We start from the raw sequence: 13,534 nt of genomic DNA, 5'->3' as shown, positions 1-13,534 counted from the left end.
TGGGGCCAGGATCATTTCTGCTGGCCAGTATGCCTCACGCCTGACCAGAAGAGACCACCGGTAAAGCAGGGGGGGCGGGAATTCAGTCCTTGGCCTCTCTGCTTTGATAGCCGGGAATGGGGTCAGTTAGCGCCAAGTGTAATGGCAGAGAAAACACCTGTTCGTTGAGCACTGGGCTGAGACCCACCACACTCATTTTGCACAGCTCACTGGGCATGTTGCTAGCATAGGATAGGATGTCTTGGTAACCAGTGGCCAATGTAGTCTGGGTGTAACTCTCTTAAACAAGGAGCTTGCCTGGTCCAAGTCATGCCAGAGAGGTGGGTGGGAGGGAGCTGTCCTTTGTGGAGTTTGTGGGGAAGCCATCTTTTGCTGTTGACAAGAATCGTGGTGGTTGTAAACTCTGTGGGTCTGATTCTCTGTGTCTTGTGCAGCTACTTACACCCATTCTACAGAGGTGTAAAATACTACCCGATCAGCACGGCAGCATTTTATCCTTCCTTTGCACTCTGCCCACACGTAAATTATTACTTGTCTCCAGGTAGCACCTGGAGACTCCAAATTCCATGGAGCAGAGACAGACTTTTCCCCAGGGTTTGTGCAGCATCCAGCACACCAGGACCCTGAGCTGAGTTGGAGCCTCTGGGTGCTACTGCAATATAAATAAATGCTAAGTTTGAAATAATAAAAAAAAACAAAAAACTGAGAGGCAATGGAAACAGCTGTCTCCTCCTCTTCCTCTGAGTCCCTTTACTTGGTGAGACACTGTTTCTGACTACAGCTGCAGCACTGTAAATGCCTGCTAGATGTCTGGGTGATAATCTACTTGAAGCAATTATAGGGCATCTGTCACCAGTAGGGACTGAGCCACAGGCCTCTTATCTGGGGAAATTGATGGATGAGAAAAGGGGGGAAAAATCAATGCCTTTCACCAAAATTATCTGCCAGATTGAATTAAGCATCATGGAATCCCTGCTTTTCACACTGTGAAAGTCAGAGCTGGAACGGAAGAATCTGTGTGTGGTGCACTCAGCTCACAGGAGAGGCAGGTCACCTATGTACTGACCCCATACTTGCATTTCTTGAGCATTCAGAAACTCCCATTCACCTCAGCAGGGCTCTTGGGTGTGAAAGGAAGGCAGGATTTGGGTCTGCTATAATCATCCTGGTTCCAGGGGGGCAGGCCCCAATTCAGCCCTACTAAATCATGATCACTGGATCATAATATCCTCTCGCCATGACCAGAGCCCACAATCTTTTGCGAGTGTAAAGGCCCGCATGGATTTGGGATACAGGGTGATAGTTCAGCTGTTGGGTTACTGGTCTACAGTGTGGAGGTGGGGGTGAGGGGTGACATTTTCAAAAGCATCTGAGTGACCCAGGCTATAGCCACACTGCAGACTTCTGTTTACACAGATGAGGGTTGATCCCTGACTGAAAGAGCTGTGCTGGCAAAACCCCTCACTTAGAGACCCCTATACTGGCAATTACTGGTCTAGCTTGTCTTGCTCATAGGGGTGGCTTGACTTTCCCAGTGCAGAGCAGGGCTGTGCCCATATAGCACGTGTGCTTTGACAGTGTAGCATGTTAGGCCGCGTCTACACTACAGAGCCTATGGCAGCGTAGCCCCCTGCTGTAGACCAGCCTATGCCGAGAGGAGGAGGAGGTCTGCTGGCATACTAGCAGCGCCTCCCTGAAGCCCGTTAGTTATGCCACAGAAGCACTCTACTTTTGACGCAGTTGCATCTACACGGGGGGGGTTTGCCAGCATAGCGATATGTGATTTTGTTCCACGTGTAACCCCTGTGGGGTTTAGAGAGCATGGCCCTTTTAAACCTTTTTTCCGGGGGTGGGGTGGGGTGGGGGGAGTGTTGATCTAGAAAGAGGAAGTGCTGGGGGGAGCAGAGAGAGCGGGGAGCACGACCAGCCATGTGTGTCTGGAGCTCCAGACAGGAGGGCTGCAGCAAGCTGGCCCTCACAGAGCGAAGCAGCCAAGAACCTGCCCGAAGTGGGAGGGGCCACCCCAGGACAGGAGCCAGAAGGGGCAGTGCCAGGGAGGACTGTCCCGAGAAGGACAGATCGGAGCTGGACCCAGTATCCCTGCTGCCCAGAGCTGCGTGGGGCCGTGAGTACTGGGGCTTGTGACCTGGCATTGGGAATAAGGAGGGAGGCTGTTAGCTAAATGAGGAGGTGGTCACTCTGTGTGGCTTTGCAGAGAGTGGCATAAGAGGGCCCCGGAGGGGTTTGCTGGCGCTGAAGACAACCCGAGGCACCCAAGACACTGGACTGGAACCTTGCCCAGGACTCCTGAACTCTGTGTGCAGACACATTGCTGGGTGTCTGCCCTTTCAGACTGTGCTCCCACTGGGCCTGTGGGGCCTTGTGTTGAATGCAACCCTGGTTTACTGCTCCCCCTATCTTCCCCCGGTTGGTTTTCTCATTTCATCCCTCTGTAAGTAAATATTTCCCTTTCCTATGTTCATTGTACTCTTCCGGGGTGTGTGTGTGTGTGTGTTCGTGTTCATTCTGGGGGGGTTGGAACAGGTGCCCCTGGGGTGGAAGGGCCTTTCACTGCTGCAGTAGGGTTGCCAACTTTTCTACTCTCTCAAAACCAAACACCCTGGCCCTGCCCCTTCTCAGAAGCCCTGCTCCTACTTACTCCATCCCCTCTCCCTTTCACTCGCTTTCCTCACCCTCACTCACTTGCTCATTTTCACCAGGCTGGCTCAGGGGGCGAGGGCTCCGGCTGGGGGTGCAGGCTCTGGGGTGGGGCTGGGGATGAGGGGTTTGGGGTGTAGGAGGGTGCTCCGGGCTGGGATTGAGGGGTTCAGAGGGCTGGAGGGGGATCAGGGCTGGGAGTTGAGGGGCACTCGGGGTGCAGGCTCTGGGCATAACTTATCTGAAGCAGTTGCATGTCCCCCCTCCAGCTCCTACATGGAAGCGTGGCCAGGCAGCTCTGTGTGCTGCCTCATCTGCAGGTGCTGCCCGCGTGGTTCCTGGCCAATGGGAGCTGCAGGGGCAGTGCTTGGGGCAGGGGCAGCGTGCAGAGCCCCCTGGCTGCCCCTCTGCGTAGGAGCCAGAGGGGGGACGTGCTGGCTGCTGCCTAGGAGCTGTATGGCACGGAGGCTTGCAGGGAAGTCCTACTGTGTGGCACTGCCAATCAGACAGTCAACGACCCAGTCCCTGGTGCTGATTAGAGCCACCAGGATCCCTTTTCAACCAGGTGTTCCGGTCGAAAACCAGACACCTGGTCAGCCTATTCTGTATTCTTGCGTGCACCTTCTCTAGGCCAGAGCTGCATGCAGAGCAAACTCCATCTTGGCCACAAGGGCACTTAAGTTACACATGCTTCTAGACAACATCCTGTGCCTCTCCCTAGTATAGACAATGACTTAGAGCCCAAGTCCCATTTTCAAAAGTGACTTGGCCGCTTCACCACTTAAGTTTTTTGTCTACACACACACACACTGTATCACTTTTACCAGCCAGGTATAGTTGAGGCACAAAACCTCCCTAGTGTGGATGCAGTAATACAGGCATGGCTGTGCTTAGCCTGTGTGGTGTATTCCTGTACAGGAAGGAGAGTGAACTATGCTGCCATAATAACATCCATACCAATCCAACTTCATCCATGCTAGGGGTTGTACTAGTATAAATATATTGGTAAAAAAAAATACAAAAGCTATATGTAAGAGCCGGCTTTAGGCCCCTTGAAAGTCGATGAGATTTGGGCTCCTGCTTCACTTAGACGCTTTTGAAATGTTTATCGCTGGAGAGCATTAGTTCCTCAATTTGATGAGAGGGCGTCTGCTGCTGGTGGGGTGAAGGATTGCTTCTTGTACCTATCTGTGTCAGTGTCCTTGTATGACACGCATCAGCACAGGATCTTTGTTCAGTGGAAACGCCAGGCACTGGTGAAGCCTCTGGTGTTTTCTCCTCGCTACCTCCCCCGCCCTCTTACCCTATTTATTTCAAGGGCTGGATGGGGATGTAATTAAATCCTAATTTCTGTCTGTAGAAGACCAGTTCTCTGACAAAGGGCTGGTGAGATCCAGGAGGTAGATAAGCAAAGGTATTTATGAGCACTTAGTAAAACTGCTGTCTATAAAATGACACATTCCCCCCACTGATTCCAGAGTCAGTGCTATAAAGACCTCCAGGTCACCTCTGGAGACGCTTGTGAGATGGTGTTGCCTGCTCAGTGTACAAAAGAAAACAACAAGGCAAGTCCTTGTGAGCAGCAGCAGGAGGCTCACCATTCAAGGGATGCCATAGACCAAGGCTTCTTAACCTTTTTCTTTCTGAGGCACCCCCCCCCCCAACATGCTATAAAAACTCCACCGCCCACCTGTGCCCCAGCAACAGTTTTTCTCCCTATAAAAGCCGGGGCAAGCATTAGGGGGTAGCAAGCAGGGCAAATACCTGGGGCCCCGCACCAGTTGCTTAGGTTTTGGCTTCAGCCCTAGGTGGTGGGGCTCAGGGCCCTGTGTTTAAGCCTCATGTGGTGGGGCTTCGGCTTTCTGCCCTGGGCCCCAGCAACTCTAATGTTGGCCCTGCTTGGCGGACCCCCTGAAACCTGCTCATGGCCCCCTGGGCCCCTGGTTGAGAACCCCTGCTATAGACAAGGCAATTGTACAGGGGTGAGCTGGCTTAAAACACGGGCTGTGGGACCATCAGCCTTGCGAATGTAAGCCAAGCTAATACAGTGTGCTATGTCCCTCTCTAGTGTCTGGGTCACACACAGAATAACAGACCACTACTGCTACCTGCTAAATGAGATGCTGCTTTAGTTGTAGAGATCGATGCTGAAAGTCCTGGGTTTGAATCCTGCTGATGACCCTTAGAGGGATGGTTGTTACAAGAACTCAAGACAGCACACAATATACTCATGAGTTACCTGAGTGTTCTCCCAGCGTGGCCACCACTCAACCTTAGCTCCCTCTGGTTTGGTTTCAGAAATAACAAAGCAGAATATGGGACAAACCACGTGAGACTCCTTAGCTTCCTGTAAAGAGTGTGAGTGTGTGCGTGGGTGGGGGGGGGTCCTTGCAAACATTTGCTTTTGATGCACTTGGGATAGCAGCCTCTCCCCCAATTTCCTCCTCCTCCAACTTTTGCCTTCATTCCGCAGTTCGGGCAGACCTGTAGGGATTAGAAGGATCATGGGGGAGGACAGGGGGCACCCTGGCAGGAATGGGCTCTGGGGAAGCACTCAGACAAATGAGACATCCCCAAGGTCCCAGTTTAGAGCTGACTCAACAGAAAACTCGCACGCAAACGAACCTGACGCTCTGACCAGCCAAACAAAACATCCGTGCGGCACCAAACAATTGGACTAGATCAGTTGAATACAGGGACCTATGGAAACTTTTTTTCCCTCCCAAATGCAAGTCTGTGGGAATTTGCATTGCAGTCAGGTATACTTAGAGTGCACATAAACCATCTAATAAAAATTCCACTGAAGTGTACGTCATACAGCTGTGTTTTATTATATTTGCGCTCCCTTCCCACTGACAGCGCCTTTATAACTGGATTACTCACATATCATCATTAACTCTGACACTCCTGGGTTTTTACTGCTTCCCCGCTTTCTATCATCTTCTGCAAGTTTTATCCCTTCCCTGCAGATGTTCTGAAATGTATTTCTTTTAATATCCTTGCAGCAGCTGTACATGGGAGTTGGGGGGGGGGGGGGGGGAAATATGGGTTGGATGCCCTGGGCTGCAAGATAGGCTCACGTAATATTAATAACAACACCAACAACTACTCTGCTTTTTTGCTTAGATTTCCCATAGACACAGGGCTCTGTCCATGCAGGTGTTGGTGTGGATGTGGGGGGAGGGCTGCCTAAAAAGACCCTGAAGATTAAAATGTATCAAGCTATTGTCTAGCCATAGCAGTATAATTGCATAGCTATTTGGTTGTGCAGCTGTTGCCTTCTGCATTGCTGTCAGTCATGTTAATCAGGTCTTCACCCACTATTTGGAACCAACAGCTTAGAAAGTTTATGTGCAGTTGCCCTCTGTCTTGCACGGCGTATCAGATTTAAGTATCCAAGAAAGATTCCTCTCCTTGGTCCTATCTGGGATTTTGGAATAACCAAAGCCAAGGGAGTTATGGAGTAATCCTTCCCAGATTTTACCGAAGACCCAGAGCATCCAAAGACAAGCAATCTGCATATTGTTTGTACAGCACCTAGACCACTGGGGTTCTCATTCTGAGTGGGGTCTTTTGGCCCTATGGCAATACAGCTAGTAAATGATAATCACGCGTTACTTCTCCAGCCGGAATGGGTTTCAGCAATAAAACATTTAGTTCTTCATATTAATATTGATTTAGGGCCCAATTCTGGTTTCACTGTGACTGATCTAGATTTGGGATAACTCCATGTTAGCCAGATAGTAGTTGAAGTCCATGGAGTTTTCACCACACATACGCTAGTGTCACTGAGAGAAGAATTCAGCTCTTCGTGAATTCCTACATCGCTCCCGTACCTTTGGGTATGTCTGTGCTGCAGTCAGGAGTGGTGACTGGGGCATGTGTAGACCGAGCCAAGCTAGCTTTGATCAAGCCAGCTCGATAAAAATAGCAGTGTAGTTGCAGTGGGCATGTGTGATGGCACAGGCTAGCCACTCAACTAAGTATTCAGGGTCGCAGGCAGGATTGTGCTAGGGTAGCTAGCCTGCCTTGCCACCCATGCCTCTGCTCCTGCACTGCTATTTTTAGCAAGCTGGCTCAATGAAGTGAGCATGGGTGCTGCAGTCATTCCTACTCTTCCACTTGTGTCTGCACAGCATTGATCTAGTGGGTAGGACATTAGGATTTTGACTTGGCACTCAGGAAACCTTGGGTTTATTCCTGGCTCCCCCATTGACCAGCTAGGTGACCTTGGGCCAAGTCATGTCACTTCTTTCTGCCTCTGTTTCCCTTCCTGCCCTTCGTTTGGAAAGCCTATTTAGACTGTAAGCTCTTTGGGTCAGGCACATCCTCCTGCTAATGTTTGTACAGCTCCTAGCACAATGGGGTCCTGATTCCATTGGGGTCCTCTTGGGGCTGCTAAAATGCAAATAATATACAACAATAACTTGCCAAGCAGTGTATGTAATATTACGTCCTGAACTGCTGCTTTCATGAGATAGAGCTTCCCAGTAGTGCTAAGAAAGAAAATAGTTCTGTGTTCAAAGGTTGAGTCCCGTGATGCCCCATTTACTGGTGGGAGAGGTGCCCGTGCTTTGCTTTTGGAGGAACTCAACAGTGATAGAATTGGCCAAGTGCACTTCTGTTTTTCAGCCGTAACTAAGCGAGTGAAAATTATACTTGTGGTAAAGGGGAAGTAAGTCTGTGGGGAGCATAGCTCCAACTCCAAATAGTCTGAGCAACCCAGTTAACCCCTTGATGACCACTTTATTACAATACTTGCGTGGGGCAGAATGACCCTCTCAAAATTCAGTTACTCCCAATGGGTTTCCTAGTCATTAGCATGAAGCATTGGCTGCTCTTCAGAATATTTGTTGGTGCATCTATAGTCCTTCAGTGGCTGGCTGTACAGAACACTGCTCAGAATTACTTCTCTAAATCTGGGTTTTGTTGCCAAGAAGATGGCATGAAAATGCAGTCACTAGAAGAAAATGACTTTGAGTGGGAGAAAGGGCTCAACTCCTCAATGCATCACTCTGTTTTGTTCCATGTTGGGATGCAGTCCGGCTCCTCAAAGGGTCACAAGTACAGTTCAGTCTGCGTTCAATCACAATAGGAATTCCTCTGGAATTATATGGCCACTTCCGCCTAAAGATATGTCCTCATGCCTAATCATTGTTATACCCAATGCCAAAGGAATTTGTAATGATTTGTCAGTTTGTTCAGTTTTCTCCTTTGATTATACTTAGTTTGTCTGGTATTTTAGCTGAACAATTTTCCTGCTCTTGGATTTTCTGCGCAAACTGAGGTGTTAAAGTAATATATTGATGAAGTAATAGGTAGTGGTGACCACTGCACATATTGTATCTGCAGCCTCATCGGCAAGTTGCTAAGAAAAGGACTATAAAATCCAGGGCACAAATGGGATGTTGTGGGGCAAGATTTTCACAAGTGATTAGTAATTTTGGGTGCCTTAATTTCTGGGTCCTCAACTGGAGACAATTTAAAGGGACCTATTTTTCTTAAGGTGCTAAGTAACTGTCACTTGAAAAACCAGGCTCTTGTGACTGTGTCCCCAGTTGTGCATTCAGAATCACGAGCCGTTTCTGAAATCCTTTCCCAGGGCATCAAATGAGATTGGCATCCCCTGATACGCAGCTATGACTGGTAACTTAGGAATTTTTTTTCTGTGTTGTGTTGATGTTGCTTCCAAGCAAGTTAGCATCAGATCTTGATGGCAATTGGGTTGCTTCCAGATGCCTGCCAAAACTTACCTACAGCTCAGAAATCAGCCTGAACTTAGGGGACATCTGTCATATGCATCAAATACGCACCTCGCTTCCAAAAGATTTAAGCTTAGGATAGCGGGGGAGGCAAATGAAAAACGTAGTTCTTTTACTCCATGTATGTGTCTGCAATCTAGGTCAGTTTAATAAAGGCTCCCAGAATCAAGTATAGCCAGATAAACTTGGGGAAGCTGAGCAGGGATGATCCAAGTGTAAAGTGCCCTGTAAGGCTGGAAAGCTAAACACCACTTAGATACAGACTGTGGAGATTTCCATACTGTGGGCCAACCTCTGGTTGCCAGGTTCACCTTAGCAGACTCCAGAAAGAGCAGGGCCCAATTCTGACTTCAGTTTAAACCTGCAGAAGAGCTAGGTCCCTCTTTCATCCTGAGCTGGCATTCTGGGACTTGTATGCATGCACTTCCTGCCATGACCATGGCAGCCAAATGCTTTGCTCTCCATGCTTCGGCCAGGAAGGCCACAGCAACACAAACTACAGCTCTGCTTTGGCACAGTATATGTGCAGTCAACCTGGAGCCGTTTACATGGGCAGAGAGCACTTTGGCCTGATCCCATCCTCCTCACTCAGACCAAAGGCCTTGATGACTTCAAAGGGAACCATCCCTGAGTATGGAAGGCAGAGTCAGCCTCTTTGGCTCATCTTGTGCCAGTTAACACACTGGCAATTAACCTGAAGCATAGGCCAGTGTTTCTCAAATGTGGCCACCAGGGGCTTTTCTTATGGCCACAGCGTCCTGGCCGGTGATTTGGGGGGAGGAGGGGCAAAGCAGCGGCCCCTCCCCTGGGGCCACCAATAGGTGCTGGTCCCTGTCCTCTTTTGGAGCAACAAACATTGTAGAAGCAGGCAGCCAGCATGACTTCCCCACCTTCCTTGGGAGGGTGAGGCTTGGGCTTCAGCCCTGGGGTGGTGGGCGGCAGACTCTGGTCATGCGGCAGCAGGCCCCGTCCCCCAGCCGCAAGGCTTCCGGCTTTGCTTTGGGCTCTGACTCTGGGTTCATCCCCCGCACATCGCCCCTGGCCCCCGCTGCCTCCTCCAGTCCCCATCTGTGCAGCAGGACTCCAGGGTCCCGCCCTGGGCTAATCCCCGTCGCCCCTTGGCCCTCTATCCACCTCCCCATTTAGGGCGTAATTAGTCCTCCAGCTTGCCAGGGCTGAGTAAGTCTGCTGTGAAAAGTCATATTTGTATGTTTGTTAATACCACTTTTCACAGCCTCCCAGCTAGCTAGCAAGTCTGCTGTGAAAAGTGATATTAACAAATATACAAATGTCACTTTTCACAGTAGCAGACTTACTAGCTAGCAAGTCTAAAAAAATAAAAAGCAACCGAAAAAGCAAAACATGTAAAGCACCTTATTTGTGTTTTTATTCTGTTTAGGTTCAGTAAAGAATAGAGACAACTGTATTTTATTTTTAATGATTGAGTCTGCAAAAAAAAAACCGCTACATAAATAAATGACAATGATTTGGACATATGTGCATATTTATTTGCTTTTCCTAAAGTTAATTAAGTATTTTAGGACAAATTGTCAGAGCGGCCACCAGCAAAAGTTGGTGGCTACATTCTGAGCCCACCCAAAAATTTGTTGTGAGAATCCCTGGCATAGACCATGTTCTGCTGTCAACTATGCCAGTGTAAATCTGGATTGATTTCAGTGGAGTGAGTCTGAATTTGCAGCAGAGTAAATGAGGTCAGAACTTGCCCCCGTATTCCACACTGAAAGAAATGTACAATTGCATGGTAAGAAAATGAGCTGGTGAATATTTTAAGGGGAAGGGAAAGTAACTCCTCCTCCCTGCAAAGTAAGAACAGTTATTTTATTTTTGAAGACATTTTCTTTTTCCAAAAATACTAAAAAGTTCCAAGAACAAGGCAAGCTGGTGTGCTGTTAAAAACACAGCCAGTCTTGCTGAAAATAACTGGCAACTCAGTTTCTGCAGGCCTAGTTCTTAGGATTTTATCTCAAGTAAAATATTAGAGGTTTATCTAAGCAAGTGGGGAGAGGGAGGGTGGGGAAGAGACCAAAGTATGCTTGACATTTGCATACTTGACTGGAAATGTCCATTTTCAGTACAAGGCAGATAATTTGAGTATTTTATATTTTAATTTTGGCTTGAAAAAAAAATTTTTTTAAAAAGGTGGATAGATGAAGGGAGCTGCAGGTGGATTTGTGTCTGTAGGGGCAGAGCAGGTACACAGGTAAAGGGACCAGTATATGGAACTGTGTACGTAGACAAACAGATGAAGGGTCCAGTCAATTGGGAGTGGAGATGGATGGAAAAACCCTATTTCACTGAGGTCGTGGTTACTTGTGTGTTGTCCTTAATTTGGCAGTTGCATTTTCAGGCCTCTGAGGTGCCAATCCCACAAACACACACATGCTTAACTTGAAGACTGTGGGACTATTCATGTATGTAGTTGAGCACTTGTGTGTTTGCAGGCAGAGCCTTAATCCGCATTGTTGTTTGAATAAAAATATTGACTCTCTGTGTTCTGGCATTCGGAAGCATCTGTGGGTCAATCTGTCTCGGTTCTTTGAAGTGGAAATGGTTGCAGACTTAGCTTTATGAACTAGAAGACGGGAGTCATGCAGTGACCGATGAGTTCAGTTTCTCTCCATTCTCTTATTTCCAGGCACTGGGGTTCATATATAGGGCACATAAAATTAAATGAAGAGAGCCCTCCTGTTACATTAGTGTGTGCTGCCACGACTCTGCTCCACGGCCTAAAGACAACCCCACATAAACTCCTGGGCTGGTGCACCTGGTTCACACCAACCCTTTGCTTTTAGCAAACACTGACATGGGTACGCTCTCCCCGCTGGCAGCTGGGGGAAGAAAGGATCTGCTCAGTTCCCATTACTCCTAAACCAGAAATGTCCATTGGCGTCACAAGTGGCTTGTTCGTTTAGTTATAGAGCAGGGGCCGTTCCAGTGCATGAGCTTTGCTCTCTCTGGTAATTATCACCATAGTCCTAGAGCACTGCAGAACTAAAAACATTCAGGTGCTAAAAGCTCAAGGGCTGTGATGAGGCTAGGGACATTAGCAAAAGAGAGGAGAGGGGAGAGATGAGAGGCCTGGATCATAAGAAAGAGAAATCGAAAAGCCTTGTTGTTCTGATGGCAATTCCTTTTGGCCTGTGGGGGGATCATAAATACAATGGTTGTGAGAGACTTGATGGCTAAGGGGGACTGTGTCTTTCTCTGCTTCGTCGTTGGTTTGAATCCAGCTCTAGCTATGCCCAAAAGTTGATGCCTACCTCGTGGTCAAAGTGAAATTAGTTTGCAGGCTTCAGAGCAGTTCCCACTAGACACATGTCCCTGTTGCTAAAAAATCACCACCATAATTGTGTTGGGAATCTCAGCAGACAGTGCAGGATGGAATGTGCCATAGACACGAGATGCTTTGCTCCACCATGTTGGTGGGAGGCAGTGTGTGTGGGAAGTTACACACACTCTCTCTCTATCTCTCTCTCTATCTATCTTTATGAGCCAGCTCTTCAGGTTAGGTACCAAAATAAATTGGGTGCTGAGTGCTTTTGAAAAACTGCACCCAGTTGTGGTGGCTGATCATTTGAAAGCTCTAGCTACCTAAGGTAGTGCTCAGGGCCCCCCCATTCCAGACTCTTTGAGTACCACCCAGTCTGCAATATAGTTATCCTACCTACACCCCCATGACGGAGGGTAGGACTCCCCTTCTGTAAAATAGGGATAGAATGAGGCCCAGCCACGGATTAAGTGATTTGTCCAGGGTCACTCAGGAAGTCTGTGGCAGAGCAGAGAATCAAAGCTAGGTCTCCCATGGCCCTGGCTAATGGTTACACTGCAAAAAACGAGCCCAGCAGCTCAGAGACCTCATACTACGGGGCTAAAAACAGCCGCATAGACATTTGGACTCAGGCTGGAGCCTGGACTCTGAAACCCGTCGAGGGCTCCAGCCTGAGAGGGAATGCCTACACTTCAAACAATAGCCCTGTATCGTAGTGGTTCTCAGCCGGGAGTCTGGGACGCCCTCCAGTGGGCCCACGAACAGGTTTCGGAGAGGAAAGGGGGACCGCCAAGCAGGGCCAGTGTTAGACTTGCTGGGGACCAGGGCTGAAGCTGAAGCCTGAGCAATGTAGGTTCGCTGTGGCGTAGGGCCCCAGGCAGTTGCCCTGCTTGCTGCTCCCTAATGCCAGCCCTGGCTTTTATATGCAGAAACCCAGTTATTGTGGCACAGGTGGGTTGTGGATTTTTTGATAGCATATTGGTGGGGGCCTCAGAAAGAAAAACATTGAGCACCTCCTGCGTTTGGGCTCTTTGGGCATACCAGAAATCTGCATGCACAGTTTTGTATATTCTAAGACATACACGCCCAGTGACAACACAGGGTTGAGCATTATTGCAGAACCTTCTCTGCGTCATATCCCAGACAGCTTAGCAACAGGCTTCTACAAGCACCATGCAGGCATAGACAATTGTTTTGTGCCCCGCTGCTGAGCCCTATGACAGTATAATGCAGGGTGGAAAACACACACATGCAATTACTTTAGCTGCAATTTCCCTGTGAAAAAGTAAGTCCATTTTCTGTTGAAAAGCAAGAAATGTAAATGTACATAAAAATTAATGCTCAATAAAAAAACAAAAGAAATAGAAAAGGGAAAAAAGCAGAAAGAAGAGGATGGAAACATATGTTAAAGTAATTTGTGGCAACTCTTCTTATGGTTTTTCTGAGAAATGGCAGCAGAATTTCCACAGCTCTGGGCCATTTCTTAGCATACCCTTGTAAAACCCTGGAAAAGCCAGAGAAGGATCAGCAGGATGGGTTTGTTTTTTTGGTTTTGTTTTTATTCTACCTTATATTTCTGACTCATCCTTTTGTTTGTTTGTTCCCATTCCCTCCCTCCACATCCTGGCTGGTAGCAGTGGGCATAACTGGCATGGGCTGAGTAGGCTGGTGAATGCTCCGGTGAAGGGTGGAATTCCCCACAGGGTATGGGACAGCAGTGCTGGCATAAGGGGACCAACCACACCGTGACCCCATGCACAGAGCATTCACTTGATTTCTTCTTTGTGGTGGTGAGAGAGAGAGTGTGTGTGTCACACACTCACTC

The sequence above is a fragment of the Chelonia mydas genome, chromosome 18 (assembly GCF_015237465.2).
Source record: "Chelonia mydas isolate rCheMyd1 chromosome 18, rCheMyd1.pri.v2, whole genome shotgun sequence".
Lineage (NCBI taxonomy): Eukaryota > Metazoa > Chordata > Testudines > Cheloniidae > Chelonia > Chelonia mydas.
Note: the sequence above shows the minus strand (reverse complement) of the source record.